This window comes from Hyaena hyaena, unplaced genomic scaffold (assembly GCF_003009895.1).
Source record: "Hyaena hyaena isolate Hyena2069 unplaced genomic scaffold, ASM300989v1 scaffold_187, whole genome shotgun sequence".
Lineage (NCBI taxonomy): Eukaryota > Metazoa > Chordata > Mammalia > Carnivora > Hyaenidae > Hyaena > Hyaena hyaena.
This window is the reverse complement of record NW_024080820.1, coordinates 1,433,682-1,447,948: the sequence shown is the minus strand read 5'-3', so window position 1 is coordinate 1,447,948 and position 14,267 is coordinate 1,433,682. Positions and strand designations below refer to the sequence as shown.

The window sequence follows — 14,267 nt, the reverse complement described above, 5'->3', positions numbered from 1 at the left end:
AAAAAAAAAAAAAAAATTAACAATAGAACTCCCCTATGACCCAGCAATAACACTGCTAGGAATTTACCCAAGGGATACAGAAATGCTGATGCATAGGAGCACATGTACCCCAATGTTCATAGCAGCACTCTCCACAATAGCTAAAACATGGAAAGAGCCTAAGTGTCCATCAACGGACGAATGGATCAAGAAGATGTGGTTTATCTAGTCCTATTTTATTGAGCGTTTTTATTATAAATTGGCACTGGATTTTGTGCTTTTCCTGCATCTATTGATGTGGACCTATGATTTTTCTTTTTTAGCCTGTTAACATGATGGATTACATTAATTGATTTCCACATGTTGGACCATATTTGCATGCTTGGGATAAATCCCACTTTGTCATGGTGTGTAATTCCTTTTATATGTTATTGCTAATATTTTGTTGAGGATTTTTGCACTTATGTTAATGAGTGTTATTAGTCTGTATAGTTTTCTTCTCTTGTAATGTTTTTGTTTTGGTAATGCTGGCCTCATGAAATGAGTTAGGAAGTATTCTCTCTGCTTCTAACCTCTGAAAGTTATTGTAGACCATTGGTATAGTTTTTCTATAAATGCTTGGTAGAATTCACCAGTGAACATATCTGAGTCTGGTGCTTTCAGTTTGGGAATAAAAATTAAGTTATTTATTGATTGAATTTGAAAAATAGATATAGGGCCATTCAGATTATCTATTCAAAGAATTAGTCCATTTTGTCTAAGTTATTAGATTTGTGGGCATATAAGTGTTCATAGTATTTTTTTATTTTTTTAATGTTCGTGGAAGTTGTAATGATGTCCCTCTTTCATTTTTGATTAGTGATTTATGTCCTCTCTCCTGTTTTTCTTCGCCAGCTTTTGGTTTCATTGATTTTTTTCTATTGATTTCATGTTTTCAATTTCATTGATTTCTGCTTTCATTCTTATTCTTTCTTTCCTTCTGCTTCCTTTGAATTCAATTTGCTCATTTTCTAGTTTCCTAAGGTGGAAACTTAGATTGTTGATTTTAGATCTTCTTTTCTAACATATATATTTACTACTATAAATTTCCATCTAAGCACTGCTTTTGCTGCATCCCACAAATTTTAAATATTTTCATTCAGTTCAAAATATTTTTAAATTTCTTCCTAGATTTCTTTTTTGATCGTGTGTTATTTAGAAATATGTTCTTCGATCTCCAGATATTTTGTGATTTTCCAGTTATCCCTCTGTCATTGACTTCTAGTTTAATTCCACTGTGAACTGAGAGTAGGCATTGTAGGATTTCTGTTCTTTTAAGTTTCTTAAGCTGTAGTCTGTGGGCCAGAATGTAGTCCATTTTGGTGAATGTTCCATGTGAGCTTGAGAAGAATGTGTACTCTGCTCTTGCTGAATGAAGTAGTCTAGGGATGTCAATTATATCCAGCTGATTGATGGTGTTGTAGAGTTCAGCTGTGTCCTTATTGATTTTCTGCCTGCTGAATCTGTTCATTTCTGAAAGAGGAGTGTTGATACCTTCAATTATAATAGTAGATTCATTTATTTCTCCTTGCAGTTTTATCAGTTTTTGCCTCATATTTTTCGGTGTTCTATTGTTAGGCATATCCACATTGAGAATTGTTAGGTTTTGGAGGATTGCCCCCCCCTCTTTTTTTTTAATGTTTTTAAAAATTTATTTCTGAGAGAGAGAGAGACACAGTGTGAGCAGGGGAGGGTCAGAGAGAGAGGGAGACAAGAATCTGAAACAGGCTCCAGGCTCTGAGCTGGCAGTCAGCACAGAGCCCGACGCGGGGCTCGAACCCATGAACCGCGAGATCATGACCTAAGCGAAAGTCGGACGCTTAACCGACTAAGCCACCCAGGCGCCCCGGAATCAGATGTAATTCTTGCCTTCCCTCCTTCATAGGTAGGGTATTTTCCTCCTCTGGCTTCTTTCAGGACTTATTATTTTGGATTTTCTGTAGTTTGAGTATGATGTGCTTGTTTGTAGTTCTTTTGTTATTTATTGTGCTTGGTGATCTCTGAGCTTCCTTGTCTGTAGTTTGGTATCTGATGTGAATTTGAAAAAATTCTCAAGCAGTATTGTTTCAAATATTTCTGTTCCTTTTTGTTTTCTTCTACTATTCCTATTATGCATAAGTGACATCTTTTGTAGTTATCCTGCAGTGCTAGGGTATTCTATTCTTGTTTTTTTTTTCTTCTTTCTTTTTATCTTTTTAATTGATTCAACTAATTCTTTTTTTAACTTTAAAAAAATGTTTTATTCAGTTTTGAGCCCAGGACAGAGAGAGGGATGGGAGTGGGGGGTGGGGACAGAGGATCCAAAGCAGGCTCTGCACTGACAGCAGCGAGCCCAATGTGGGGCTTGAACTCACAAACTGAGATCGTGACCTGAGCTGAAGTTGGACATTTAACTGACTGAGCCACCCCAGGTGGCCCCAGTCTTTTTTCTTTTTTAAAAATTTTTTTTAATGCTTTATTTATTTCTGAGAGAGGGAGAGAGCGAGAGTGAGAGAGCGAGCATGTGAGAGAGAGACAGCGTGAGCAGGGGAGGGTCAGAGAGAGAGGAAGACACAGAATCTGAAACAGGCTCCAGACTCTGAGCTAGCTGTCAGCACATAGTCTGATGCAGGGCTCCAACTCACGAACTATGAGATCATGACCTGAGCCAAAGTCGGATGCTTAGCCAACTGAGCCACCCCAGGCACTCCTTTTTTCTTTTTTCTTTTCGGTTTTCTAATCTGTTTCTTTTTAGGTTTCTATTGAGATGTCTTCAAGTTCAGAGATTCTTTCCTCAGCCAATTTCAGTCTACTAATAAGCCAATTAAAGGCATTCTTCATTTCTGTTAGTGTTTTTGATGTACTGTTTCTTTTAGTTCTTAGAATTTCCATCTCTCTGCTAACTTTGACCGTTTCTTCTTGCATGCTTTCTAATTTATCCATTGGAGCCCGTAAAAATATAAATCATAACTGTTTTGAATTCCTGGCCTGATAATTCCAACATTCCTACCATATCTCAGTCTGATTCTGGTGCTTACTCTGTCTCTTCAAACTGTGTGTGTGTGTGTGTGTGTGTTTCAGTATGCATTGTAATTTTTTTCTTAATAGCTGGACATGATGTACTGATTTTGAGAAAATGGCTGTAAATAGACCTTCAGTAATGTGGTATGGTGTGGGAAGAGAAGACCTGTTCTGTGGTTCTATGATTAGTGTCCGTGTGTTAGTGAGCCTGTGCCTCTGGACTGTGAATTTCATAAGTGCTTTTCAGTCCTCCCTTTCTGCCTTTAGGTAGGAAAGAATGGCTTCAGTGGGCTGGAGTTGGTTATTTCCCTTCCCCCAGGTCAGTTAGGCTTTGGTTAAATAGTTTCTCCTGAAGACTGACCTTGTTAAGAAGAATAGAATGCTTTGGAGTATTTCGAAATGTTTCCTACCCCCAGCCCTTCCACTGGGAAGCATGAAGGCGTTTTTCTCTGATACTCATTGTGAGAACCAGATCTAGCTCTTGGAGATAAAACTCATACATAAAAGTGTAGAATTTCTCCTATGACTGGATCTTCCTGGAGTTTTTGTCTCTCAGAGTTGTCCACACTGAACCTCCGGCAAATTGTCATTTAAGTGCAGGTTTTCTTACCCTGACACTGATTTCCATGGAAGTTTCTATTTCAAAAGTTGTGACTCTTAGTATTTGTCTGTTTCTTCAATTCTGGGAGTTCTGATTTGCCCTATGACCTCAATGTTCTCATGCATCTAAGAAGAGTTGTTGCTTTTTCAGTTCATCTTTTTATTTTTTGTTAAGATGAAGTGAGGACTTCTAGAAGAATGATGGTATTCTTACTGAGGTGCAATGTTGGAGGCAGGTGAAGATTTAGGGGGGTGTATTAAGAGTTGAGTTTGAGATCCTATTTGATGTCCAAATGGATGATTGAATTTTTGAGGTTAGTGCTCAGGAGAGAGAGTGGGGTTAGAGATACCATCTCTATGCTGACAAATCTCAAATTTGAATTTAAGGCCTTGAGACTAGATAAGGTCACTTAGAGGTAAATGTCAGTGGATGAGAGGGCCAACAACTGACCCTGGGCTCTTCAGTGTTCTGAGGTGGGGAAGAGGCAGAGGAAGAGCATCTCATAGGAAGAAGAAAACCAGGCATGTGGCATTTTGCAATCCAGGTGAAGACAGTCTTTCAAAAAGGAGGGAGGGAAGTTCTGCTGTAGTCAACTCAGATGAGGCCTGATATTGACCTTCTGATTGCATGAGGTGTAGAGGTCATTAGTGACATCAACCAACAGTCCTGTGGAGTGGAAGGTAGAAAGCCTTGGAACGGATAGACGAGAAATAGGGTAAAGAAGGGAAGCTAGTAAAATGCTGTATAGAGACAACTTTGTGGAAGATTTTACTGCAGAAGGGAGCAGAGAGATGCTGTAGTCATGGACAGGGGTTTTGTGGTCAAGGTAATAAACATTCTGGTCATAAATTCAAGGATGTGTATACATGGGTTTTCCCATACCACCAAGCAATTCTCAGACATGAGTGGGGTGGCCCACAATTCAACTCAATACTGACACTACCTGGGTATATCATCAGATCCTACAGTTTAAGGGCTGAGTCCTACAAGACCATGTCCCCAGTGTCAACTCCTGCCCCCACAGACACACTTCAGACACCAGTCCAGGTTGTCAGGCTGTGCTTCTGACCTAATGGCTTTAGATTAGAGGTTCCAGCAAATTCTCCTCAGGTTCAAGTCATTTGCTGGAGTGGCTCACTGAACTTGAGGAAACATTTTATTTATTAGATTACTAGTTTATATAAAAGGATATTTTACTCAGGGACAGCCAGTTGGAAGAGCTGCATAGGGCAGGGTATGGAGAAAGGGCCCAGACCTTCCCTGCCCTCCTCAGAGTGGGCCACTCTCCCCATGTCTGCATGTAGGCATTCCAGAAGCTCTCCAGACAGACCTCCTCCTTTTGTGTTTTTATGGAGGTTTCATTGCAACAGGCATGATGATTATATCTTTGGCCATTGGTGATTGATTCATTCTCCAGCTTCCTCCTGATGCCAGGTGAGGAGCATGGTGACAGTGAAAGTTCCAGCCCTCTAATCATATGGTTGCTTCTGGCAACTAGTTCGGATCCTTAGGTGTGGCCCCAAAGTCACCTCATTAACAACAAAAGACACCTTTAAGGCTCTCATCACTTAGGATATTCTAAGGGTTTTAGGAGTTCTGTCCCAGAAATGGGTTGAAGACCAAATAAGTGTTTCTTAGTATAAATTGCAGTATCATGGGAGACCTCTTTTTTTTTCTTCCCTTATGGTGAGGATCACATAATATGTTTGCATGCTGATGGGCACGATCCCTTGGGAATGAAGAAAAAAGATGTAGATTTTTGTCAACTTGAAACTGATAGTTTCAGTCTTTTTAAAAATATTTTAAAAAATTTTGCATTTATTTATTTGAGAGAGAGCTCAAGCTCGAGCGTGAGTGGGGGAGGGGCAGAGAGAAAGGGAGAGAGAATCCCAAGCAGGCTCCACACTCTCAGCACAGAGCCCGCTGTGGGGCTTCCTGACATTCTCAGTTTTAAAAAGGAGCTTGGAGATGGTGTTGGGTTGGGAGTTTTCTCCACCCTACCTTCCTTAGGGAGCTTTTGTAATTTTCTTTTATTTTTCTCTTTTTGGCTTGCTTAATCTCATTACGTATCTTGATAGATTTTTCTCTTTCACATTTCTGGTAAATGGTGATTATTAGGAAGTTGAACCAATTGTGTGTAAAAAAATGTAAAAGACATTTAGCAGGGACTGTATTTCCTAAGACACATTGTTTACCACAAAAGGAAACCACTGACTTCTTATTTTATCAGTGAAGATAAAATTATTTTGTGAACACTGTACTTTTTTTATGAGTAACATTTTTCACATTGTGGTTAAAAGAAATTATTTTATGAAAACAATGGGGATTGTAGACTTTAAGTGGGGATTTATTTAGTGAGAGTCCTTAAAAAATCAGATTTTGCTTCATACCATTTCATATTCTATGAAATGGACATATTTGCTATAATTTGAATTATGATAAAAGTAGTTTAAGCAAGTTAAATGTTAGGTATTTAATTTTTCATTTCTTGAGATGTAATAAAAGTTCTAACTAATTTGAAGGACAAAATATAGCAATACAGGATGGTGGGAATACTTCCTTTTATTCTGAAACAGAAGGAAGTCAAATTACTGTAAGCACAGCTAATATTATAGTGAGAATATATTTAAGGTATAAGTAGACTATCTATCACTACCCTCTGGTATTCTCCCTTGTATTGTAAACTCATGTTTAGTAAAAAAGTCCTCAGGTGAAGTTTGATAGAAACAATAAAATTTATAGAACATAAGAATGTTATAATAATTGATTTGGGGTCACTGGACACAAGCCTCCTTGGACTTTCCAGTTAGAATTTTATCCTCTATCCTTGCCTTCCAGTGCCTTCTACCTCCCATCCCTCTAAATAGATCTTTGGCAGTAGTGAAGTCTCCTAATTTCCGAGTATCTAAAGAAATGTACCTATGGAGGCACCTGGATAGCTCAGTCGGTTGAGTGTCCAACTTTGGCTCGGGTCATGATTTTACAGTTTGTGAGTTCGAGCCCCACGTCGGGGAGGCCCTGGAGCCTGTTTCTGATTTTGTCTCCTTCTCTCTCTACCCCTCCCTCACTTGTGCTCTGTCTCTTGCGCTCTCAAAAATAAACATTTTTTAAAAAAAAGTGTACTTAGGGACAAGCATCTCAGAAAAGCCAGAGATTGTAAGAAGTTTAGTTAAACTGTTGTGCAATAGATACAACTTTGTTATGTAAATGTGACCCTTCCACTAGTGTAGTGATTTTCAATTTTTTTTTTTTTTTTGGTCTACATATAATTGGTACTTAGGGAGATAAATAAATGGATATATGGATAGATGTCAGATAGTGATATGTTCTATGATAAGAACAAAATGGAAATAGGAGAGTGGCATTAGGAGGCCTAGCTAATACTGCATGGGCCCCTGGGCCCCCTTTTTTGTCATTTATCAGTTGGGAATAATAATAACACTACCTCCTCAGAGTTGTGTGGAGCAGAATGCCTGGTATCATACCGGATTATCCGGTATGTGTTATTCTCCTTTTCCCTTTCTTTCTGTAATTTGAGCCCTCTAAATCTCCAGAGTATATAGAGTATGTTTAAACCTTGAGTTTAAACTAGAATCTGTTTAAACCGTGTCCTTTGTGTGGTTTTGAAGTTCCTGTTGAAAAATGATAACCCCATGAACGTTGAGCACATCATGCTTAGTGAAATAAGCCAGTCACAAAGAACAAATCCTGTGTGACTCCGCTTGCGAGAGGTCCCCCTAGCATTCAGACTCCCGAGACAGAGAAAGTGGAATGCTTGTTACTGGTGCTGGGGGCGGGGGAAAGGAATGGGAAGTTAGTATTTAATGGACACAGAGTTTCAGTTTTGTAAGATAGAAAGAGTTCTGGAGATGGGTGGTGATGTTTGCACAACAGGGTGAATGTACTTAATGCTATTGATTCTACACTTAATGATTAAAATGGGAAATTATATGTTAGGTGTGTTTTCCCACAATTTAAAAAAAATAGTGAAACTATTGTCTTTTGGTAACACTTGCCCTCCTTTCCTATTTTTGGTAGATATTACTGAATAAAGGGAATCAAGTTGTCCCCCCCCCTCCTTTTTATTGAGGTATAATTGACATATACCACTGTATATGTTTAAGGTATACAGCATAATGACTCGACATATACTGTGAAATGATTACAAATCAAGTTGCTCTTGATTAAATAAAGAAATAATGGGTTGCTCTTCTTAAACCATGAATCATTATGAGATTCCCAATAGTTGAAAACTATTGATTATCAGAAATTTTCATCATTGTGACTTTAAAGATCCCAAACCTTAAATTGTTGCTTTTAGAGCAAAGAGCGTAGTATGGCTGGAAAACACAAGTTTTTATTTTGTATGTCAGTTTAAAAAATATTTATTGATTACTTTGTTGAGCGAATAGCAGTAACATTTGAGTGATATATGTTGGCTCTTCTTGGTTTATACTTAATAATACTTATAGTACTTTTAGTACCATATACTCTTTATAAAGTAGTCCTTGAAGGTGTGAGAGTTGAAAAGGCCAATGCTTTGGTTGGATAAGTGATTTTTTACTTAAAAAATAATTTTAGAGGAATTTCAGTGCATGGAAACAAAGGGTGGACATTCCAGATGGAAAAAAGATGTGGGAGTAGGAATGGGGTATGTTTGCACAGAGCAGGGTTCAGCATGCCTGGAGTCTAGAGAATATCAGGGAGAGGTGCTCGTAGTTCATTCTCTGCCATTAGGATCTTGACTTTGAGGCTAATGAATTTCTGGACTTTATTCTGTAGGAATTAGGAGTACCACTGTATTACGAAGCCAGAGAATTTTGTGATCATAGTTTTGCACTTGGCAGCAATCTGAGGTTCATTGGAGTAGGGAGAGAGGGGAGGTCAGATACAAGTTAGAATGGGCACTTAGAATTCTTTCTAAGTCATTAGGAAGAGTATTTTAGTATTTAGTATTGGGTCAGAGTGCAAGTGACTGGAAATTGAGAGAAACACTGTACCCATTAGCAGTCACTCCCCATCTCCCCCTCCCTCCCAGCCCTTCACTAATTTGTTTTCTCTGTATGTAGTTTTGTCTACTTTAGACATTTCATATAAATAGAATCATGTAATATGTGGCCTTTTGTGACTAGCTTTTTTGGTTTTGCATAGTGTTTTTAAGATTACTCTATGCTGTAGTGTGTATCATTACTTTATTCCTTTTTGTGGCAGACATATTTCATTGGATGGGATCTATCACATTTTATTTATCTATTCATCAGTTGATGACCGTTGTCTTTTTTTTTTTTATATGACACATAAAATCAAGCCCACACTTTTCATTGTTATATTCAAGGAACATAAATTTACTCTGTCAAATTGCTGTAAAAGTGGATGACCATTGTCTGATTTTGGCCTTTCTGTCATTACAAATAACACTGCTATGAACATTTATATACATATTTTTGCATGGTTGTATTTTATCACTTGATCTTGTTATATACCCAGGAGTTGAATTGCTGGGTCATGGGTAACTTGGGTTGTTTTCATTTTTTCACTTTTACAAACAATCTCACAACAATCTTGCTGTACACTTTACTTTGTGAGTGTACGAATATATGTGTAGGAGAATGTCCCAGAAAGAAGATTGTTGTGTCAAAGGATAAATTCATTCCTAACTTTGTAGATATTGACACTACCACCAGGAACAGGGAGTACTTATTTGTTAGGGTACTTTGTGGGGTACCTTTTGAAATAAAGTCAGTTCTGGGGTCATTACCGCAATTCCCTTGAGGTATATGTCCTCAAGTACTGTGGAAGCACTCTCTTGTTGATTGCCCTTGTTTCATTAAGAAACAGGTAATTGTGTTTAGATGGTAATATGGAAACTTACAGTTGAGAAAGATGTTATGGGTGACAAAGAAATCTTTAATTTAGTACCTTCAGAAGACGAATTCTCATTTTCTTGTTTTCTCTCTCCGGATAGATTCTTTCTCTGTGTAGTTAAGATATTTATGTAAGTTCTTCTTGTTCAGATTCTCAGTTACAAAACCTTCAGTAATGATATTTGGTCTATAAAAACTGCTAAAATGTTACAACTTTTGTTTTAAACATGGGTGTTACTAATCACCAGCCTTATTTTTCTCTTTTCTCTCTCTTTTTTTTTTTATCTCGTAGCCTTGAACATTCCATATTCTGCTGTGTACATGGTGAATCACTACCGCTCTGCACCAGTGTGCCCACTTGCGTGCCTATAAAGTACAAGCTCCAGATCGAAAAAGCTTCTAGATGGATCCTTTCCAAAATTGGTGTCTTTTTTACAAACTCTGTGCCTCACCAACCCTTTCTAAGTGGTAAGGATATGGACTTTTTGAAAGAATAATAGAAAGTTTGTGAAAATAATTTTTGTTTGGATTGCCTTTCCCTCTATTACACCTTCTCTTCTTACATATGAGTAATACCTGCATTTTTTTTTTTTTTTCAAATTTAAAAAGTCACATCTAAAAATAGCAGTAACATCAGGTTTTTGGAGGCTTCCAAACATTCTTTCCATATGAGATTCTAGGTCCAGTAGAATATGTAATATTTATAGAGAATATATTAAAAATACATAAATGTGTGTGTACATTATGTTTCCTGTGGGTACTCCATAATCCCTTATCGTAAGGCTGAGGTAGTTGATCCTATTGCTCTCTTTTCCTGTCTATTTAGGTACTTTGAGTCCATCCGGTCAAGAATCTCATCTTTTTAGCGATGTACATTATATAATTACACATTTTTGCAGATGATAAGAGAAGTGTGTGATGCCGCCAACTCTTTTTTTTTTTTTCTTTTTTTTCTGGCGCTATGTGTTCCTTTCATATTCTAGCATTTTTTGGAAGCATGGCTGCTAGTTAGCCAACATGTTTTATGAACATCTCTGAGACTTCCTCAATGCATTTTTGTTGGGGGCCAGAGGAGTAAAATTGAGCAGAACCTGTTGCTGATATGGGAGACCTTTAAAAGAAAATTGCTGAAGTAGGCTCATTTTGATTGTCAGTCAACAAATATTTATCAAATGCCTACTACTGATGCATGGAAATATATAATGACTTTTAGTATTGTAGGGAAGTCAGTCACCAAATTGAAACCATGGCGTTGGATGAGGATGCAGGGTCAAGAGGGTGAGTGAAGAGTAGGGTACATGTTAGCCTTAGTTCTGATCATTAATTGTATAGTGTTCTTGAGTGTGGGTTAATTAGCTTTAGTAGACCTCAGTTTTTTCATCTATTAAATGAGAGAATTAAACTAAATGACTTAATCAGGTTTTTTGGTGCTTTCATTTATCTAACACTTTATGATCATAATGAACAAATTGGTAGGTTTTTTGATTTTTAGAGGATAACCTTTCTTCTGTAACCTATTTGATAGATTTTTAGACTATATTCTTTAAAGTATGGGGTTACAATAAGGTTTTCACTAACAGAACAGTTTTCATTCAATCATTTTGTTTTGAAGTTGAGGTCTTTTATTCTTTCTCTCCACATTTTTTTTATCCTTCTCTTCTTTTGACCTCTAGAATTTTCCTTTATTTGACCCTGATGTCTCTTTTATCATGTTGGTGGCTTTCATCCTGCTTCCTTGATGTGTCTAGCATCCATCATTTTCATCTTACTAATTTTCCAATATCACTACATCTTAGACCATAGCTCCCAATCCTAGGGCCTTTACACATACAGATACCTCTAGAAATAGCTTGGGAGAAGGGTGGGATTCATTGGTAGTTGAAACCAATTAGTTACTCAGCATTTGTTCATTAGGACTGGAGCCCAGAAAGTCTACGTACTGCTCACACCCCATCACTTCTTAACCTGAGACCTCACCATCATCTGGAACATTTCTAATTTCTTAGGTTTTAGAAAGTTGCCAGTCATGATCATAACCCTCTGTCACATCCCACTTCTTAAATCTGGTTTTAGTATTAATTATGACTTGTAGTTTCTTGGCATTTTTTTTTTAACCAAGTGGGCTATTTGCTAGTCTCATTAGCTTTCCACTTACCCAAACTCCATAGTCATTCTTGCATCTTATATAGTCTTGCCTTTTTAAAACTCTGAGGAATGTGTCGTAATCTCAAATCTCAAATCTCAAACCTAAGTTCATTTGCCATATATATCCTTTTTTCCCTAGTTCTAGGTGCTTGATATAGTTGGAAAAGGGCACATAACTAAGTTTGTAAAAATCATTTACTTGATCTCTGAACTGGTTCTTTTCAAAGTTGGCTTCTTTCCCTTCTTTTGAAAGATTCCACATCTTCTCACAGCCCAGTGCCTTTTTGGGGTGATCTAGCATACTTCCTGACCTCCTCTTCATTTCACTTCAGATTTTTTTCTGTGACTGAATAAGAAAGATTTTGCCTTATTTTAATTTTTATTACGGAAAAAAATTTTAAATTTTACAAAAGTAAATAGACTAGTGTGTAATGAATCCCTTTGTATTCATCCCTCAGGTTTAATAATTATCAAATCATGGCCAAATTGTTTTGTCTGTCTTCCATGGATTTCTCTCCTACTCTGTATTATTTTAAAGCAAATTCTAGATCATATAATTTATTTGTATTCCAGTGTGTATTTTTTAAAATGTTTTATTTATTTCTGAGAGAGAGAGGGACAGCATGAGCAGGGGAGGGTCAGAGAGAGAGGGAGACAACAGAATCGGAAACAGGCTCCAGGCTCTGAGCTAGCTGTCAGCACAGAGCCTGATGGGGCGCTTGAACCCACGAACCGTGAGATCATGACCTGAGCTGAAGTTGGATGCTTAACCGACTGAGCCACCCAGGCACCCCTCCAGTATGTATTCTTAAAGCAGAAAATCTTTTAAAAAGGACAACCACAATACCATTATCACCTTTAAAAAAACAGCAATAATCCAAATGTAATAAGATAGGAAGTTGGTGGTAATTTTGATTCTTTCATACATTTCTAAAGCAGTTGACCTGATTGAATCAGGATCTAGATAAGACCTCCCTTCAATGCAATTAGTCGATTTTTCTCCTAAGTTCCCCCTGCCTTTTGTCCTTAAAATTTTTGTTGAACAAATTGGTTCTTTGGGCCATAGATGTGGATGTTCCTGATTACATTCCTGTGAAGTGATTAAATGTACTCATCTGGCGGGGTGCCTGGCTGATTTAGTTGATGGAGCATACAACTCTTGATCTTGGGGTTGTGAGTTCAAGCCCTACGTTAGGTGTAGAAGTTACTTAAAAATGCCATCTTAAAAAAAAGAAATACTCATCTGTCCTTTGTTTTTCTTGTTAATTGGTAGTTGGATCTAGAGACTTGCTTAGATTCAGGTTCAATTTCTTTTGGCAAGTCTGTGTTTTTTGACAAGTTTCTGGTACACAAAGTGTTTAGTTGTCTCTCTTTCAGTTGCCATTTATGCTCAGTGCTTTAGATCAGAGAATGCCAAACCTCTGCAAGGGGCCTATACTGTATATTTAGACTTTGTGGACCATCTGGTTTCTTCTGATGCAACTACTAAACTCTGCCCTTGTAATGGGAAAGCAGCCATAGACCAAATGTGAACAAATGGGCATTGCTGTGTTCTAATAATACTTTATTTACAAAAACAGGCAATGAACTCCCTGCTTTAGGTCTACTAAATAATTAGGGGTTGCAAGATGGTGATGTCTTAATACTGTAACTTTATTGTTCACTTATTATGTGAAATATTTGATAAAGGGAAACTTCCTCATGTACTATTTGTTGCCTGGTAGTATAGTATGTATAGGAAAGGTTGGAGAAAAGCTCGATAGTTTCCCTTGATTTACCAGTTTCAAAACAACGAGTTGGTTATACTAGCCTTCTCTGATAGTGATCAGTTAGGGTCGCCCCTTCTCCCCTAACTCATTATGGACTCAGATTTAAACATACTGGATTTTTAAAAATTCATCGTCCTTAATTTATTGATGCTTAAATTATTTAATCTTTGGCCAGTGGGGGCCTTTTTAAGTTGCTTACTGAGTTATCTTGACATGACTTTAGTAGTTTTTGATAGCTTCTTTGATTATCTGGTATAACAAGGATTTCCAGGCACATCATGTACATTTTATCTCTACACCTGGTATCGCTGGACCCATAGGACCCCTGATTCCTTTACTGGGGAATAGAATTTCAAGACTACAATCTGGCCTCTAGGGGTTCTCATTTCTAATAGATTGATCATTGTTACTGGATCTTTTCAGCAGTCAAAATTAGGAAAACAAAATTTTTTTAAGATTAAGAACCTCATGAGTTTATATTGATATTTCCAATTCTGTTTTAGCCCTATAAGATTTTTACTCTTTTAATTTACATCTGTATCTTTTTTCCTTAGCTAAGAATTCTGATTCTCAATGACCCCAGGGATAATACTATAGGAACTGGGTTCCTCACGTGTCTCTGTGTTCCCATTGGTAATATGTGAAAGTGCCTATTTGTCTATGCATAACCTCAGCAACAGAATATGTTGTCAAACTTTTGTTTTTTGATTTTTTTTACTGAATGGAATATCACTGTCATGTTAATTTCACTCATAAGTGAAACTGAATATCTTTAACTTTTAAAATTTCCTCATAGACATTTTATTTTTAGTTTTTATTTATTTAAAAATTTTTTAAAAATTTGTTTCTGAGAGAGAGAGAGAGAGAGAG

General features: G+C 37.2%; 1 protein-coding gene across 3 annotated transcripts in view; it reads left to right on the top strand.

The window, feature by feature from the left end:
* Positions 1-14,267, top strand: part of FRYL (FRY like transcription coactivator) — a 262,440-nt gene that overhangs the window by 26,619 nt on the left and 221,554 nt on the right. For all 3 annotated transcript variants that reach the window (XM_039241070.1, XM_039241072.1, XM_039241069.1), the window contains exon 2: positions 9,776-9,951. The gene's annotated coding sequence lies outside the window, so the exon portion shown is untranslated. The remainder of the gene's footprint in view (positions 1-9,775; positions 9,952-14,267) is intronic.